Raw genomic sequence first — 4,047 nt, 5'->3', positions numbered from 1 at the left:
AACCAACAACAACTTCAACAACACAACTAACAACATCAACAACAACTAACAACTTCAACAACAATTCCAATCTTTCCTAAAATCATAAAATGATCTTGGTGTGTGGGGGAGGAAGGAACAACCCACACAAAGAACTCACATACCTTGATAGGGATCAGCCCCGACGAAAGTCCACGATGATCTTGTCGGAAACTCCTTACTTGATCTTCTCTTCCTCCTCTTCTTCTCTCCTTCACTCTCAAGCCCTAGCTTTTTACTCTCTTAAAATGGAACAAAATGATCCAGCATCAGCCTAACACAACAATATAACCTCAAAAGAAATGATTTGTGAAAAGACCAAAATGCCCTTAATTTTCCGGACAGATTTCCCTTCCAACTGCCCAACTTCTAAAGGGCATAACTCGCTCATACGAACTCGGAATTGAGCAAACTCAGTGGCGTTGGAAATATCGTTCCACAAGCTTCACAACCATTACTGGAACTAATCCTAAATCATCCTGAGCTGGAAGTTATGACTGCCCAAAGTTGGCCAAAAACTCACCTTTTCCATACTTGGCCAAAATTTTCCAAATTTTCAAATCCTTTCCAAAAATTGAAAATTTTCAAATTTCAAGCCTCTTCTTAGCTATTTCAAATTGTCGGATGTTACACTTACCTTGGATCTGTTTAACTCATGAATAACTGAACTTAATATAAAGCAATAAGACACATGCAATATATATAAAGCTTGTAAAACAGTGTCAACAACTTAGTTCGTTAAAGATAAAGCAATAACAAACTCAACTTTACTTAAATATAAAAGTAATATAACTTTTGTGGGAGATTCTCTAACCGACAACCACCACTATGAGCCTAAGTGGTGATACAACGTCTTGCCCACGCTGCCAGAACTGTCCTATACTTTGCCGTCATATAGAACGCTTAACTTAGTGGATCCACTAGTCTATGCTGAAAGCATCTTAAGGAGTCATCTAAAAAGTATGATCCTTTACTACCCCATGATGGCTACATGGTTTATGGAGACTTGAGTTAATATGAACTCGCATCCCTATATCGGTGCTCAATACTACTCCCAAATTGTACTTAGCTCATATGTTTGTAAAAGCAAAACTCTTTCTTTGAATTGAGATAATTACTCAAAACTTAGCTTAAAAGCTCTCTTGGAATCGATGTTCCCTTTCTTGCTCAAATGTGAAACATTTATAAACTCTTTGGGAATACTTAGTCCCCTTATAGCTTTTTGAGAAATGAACTCAACTCTTTACTCTTTGCTTAACTTGAAACTTGAGACTCTTGAAAACTTTAAGAAACTTTGCTTTGACTTGCTTCTTAACTTCTAGACTTGACTCTCAACTTCTTTGACTTTGATCTTAACTTTCCCTTTGAATTGGATTATGGATTCAAGGTTCATGATCTCATGTTTTACGGATTGATTTCATGATGTTTAGATGTACCTTAGAAGTGTTGGAAACAACTAGAAAACATAGATACATCACTTAGGAACTAGTACAAAAAAGTGGGGAAAAAATGTGGTGAACCGGCGTCCTTGGCGCTCTGAGAGGCGTGGGGCGCCAGAGCACAAACTTTAGAGCTGAAGTTGTGGCGCTCTGGATGGTGCGTCGCCCCAGAGGCCAAACTTCAGACTCTGAAGTGGGGTGCTCTGAGAGGCGCAACGCCCCAACCCCTTGCCCAACAATCTCCGACTTTTCTCCTTCGTTTTTCACCTCTAAACTTCTATGGTTCTTTCCCCAAATACTTAGGATCATTAGTGCCCTCAATACCCAATAGATTTAACTCGAAAAACAACCTGGAAACACGAATCAAATCAACACTGGGCATTCAACAATCAACCAACTAGAATTCAACAATGTTCTTCAAGAACTTCACTTATTAACATGTAAACAACTCCAAATCGCTGAATTGAAACAAGTTGGTGTGTGGGTGAACTAACCCATCACTAAAAGATCTCACATACCTTAATAGGGATCACCCCCGACGAATTCCACTCCCAAGCTTGGATGATCTTGACGAATTCTTGCCTTTTTCTCCCTTTCTTTCTTCTTTTCTCTCTTCTCCAAGCCCTAAGCGTATTTCTCAATTCTCCAAACTGACTAAGTCATGTTTTTACCCCAATAAATCCCTAAAATCAAATTAGGAAATTAATTAGAGAAAAGACTACTTTGCCCTTCCCTAAATCCGGATTGGGACTTTCCTTAGTCCAATAACCCAACTTTTGAAAGATATATCTCACTCATACGATGTCGAAATTGTGAAATTTTGGCGGCGTTGGAAAGATCTATCCAAGGGCTTTCAAACCATGCTCCTAACTCCTCCTGAGCTAGGAGTCATGGCCGTTTGAAAATGGCCAAAACTCACTTTCTTAACTTAGACAAATTTCTAGATTTCCTCATTCTTTCCAAAAATCAATATTTTCATATTTTAAACTCTTTATAGTCGTTTCTAGGTGCGAGATGTTACAAAAAAATTTCACTTGATCACTTTTACTCCCTCTGTTCCAATTTATGTGACTTACTTTCCTTTTTAGTCAGTCCCAAAAAGAATGACACATTTCTATATTAAGTAACAATTTGATTGTAAAATGTCTGTTTTACCCTTAATGAAATGATTTACAGCCACACAAATTTCTATCATTCATTTTGGACCACAAGTTTTAAAAGTCTTCCTTTCTTTTTTAAACTTCGTGCCGAGTCAAACTACCTCACATAAAATGGAACGGAGGGAGTAATATATTTATAATACAGTTTTAATACATATTACATAAAACAATTTATAAAACACATATAATACAAGTTTTATTGATGGATAATATATTTATCACACATTTTAATACAATGTGTCAATTTCTTACCAAACAAGCATAATATATTTTAAAACAGTTATAGTACATATATATTGCATACATAATTCACATAATACATATTGCAAATTTATCATAGTATTGCTATAAATGGTAATACATAAAAAATATCGCTAAAATCAATAATTATTTATTAAAAGGTACTCATCCACGTAATTTTTCCATTATTTATTAGCATTAAATAGAGTGCTCACAAATAACACATCAAAATTTTCAAAAAAGGAGTCCATATAATATCCTAGAGTTCAAATTGTTGGAAAATCACAAATCAATTCATCATTATTTCTTATTACTTTTATATATGCTTAAAATGACATTAGTTTTTCTCATGTTTTTCATATCAAAATAAAAAGACAAAAAACTTTGATCTCATATACAACTACATCAAAACTAGAATCAAAGGTAAGCATGCATGTCATCGTTCATATAAAGGATTATATTATCTTTATTAAAACACCTCAGTAATAAGGCACAAACAAAAGACAAAAATGCATCATCATTGTTATCAATAAACTGAAATAAATATCTATAAATAGTAAGTACAAACCAATATTTTACTACTATGATCAATATATTGACATCATTTGATCACAGGGGCGGCTGGCAAGGCTTGTAAAAAAGTCTTTGGCTGGGGGCCTCATTTTTTTAGTTAATTAGGTAGGATTAAATTAAAATAAATAAAATTAGAACTAAGACAATAAATGCAAAAGGCCCCATTTTTTAGTTAATTAGGAAAGATTAAATTTAAAAATAAAAAAAATGTTAGAGCTAGTCAATAGTGTAAACGGCTGAATGAAGTGATAGTCATAGATATGACTATCACTTTTTAACTTTCCAATAAAAAAGTTGTGTACTTTTTTATAATGTACAAGTTATCTTTTTTTTTTACTTATTTTTTTTCTAATTGTATTTTTATATATTCTATCCTCCTCCCTTCTATTTCTTCTCACTTTCTCTTTTCTAATCTTACATCTCTCTCTTATTCAAAGCTAAAAAATTTACTTATTGATAGTTTATATTTTAAATTTGGAGAAAACTATATTGCAGCAGCCCAATTCATTTTCGGAAATCAAGTCTTCATAGCTTTTGAATTCGGTAATATCATTCTAATTTCTAATATTATTTTTGTTTTGTGTCTTATGTTTATTATATTTTTTATTTGATATTGT

The sequence above is a fragment of the Solanum tuberosum genome, unplaced genomic scaffold (assembly GCF_000226075.1).
Source record: "Solanum tuberosum cultivar DM 1-3 516 R44 unplaced genomic scaffold, SolTub_3.0 scf00874, whole genome shotgun sequence".
NCBI classification, from domain to species: domain Eukaryota; kingdom Viridiplantae; phylum Streptophyta; class Magnoliopsida; order Solanales; family Solanaceae; genus Solanum; species Solanum tuberosum.
This window is presented reverse-complemented; position numbering follows the sequence as displayed.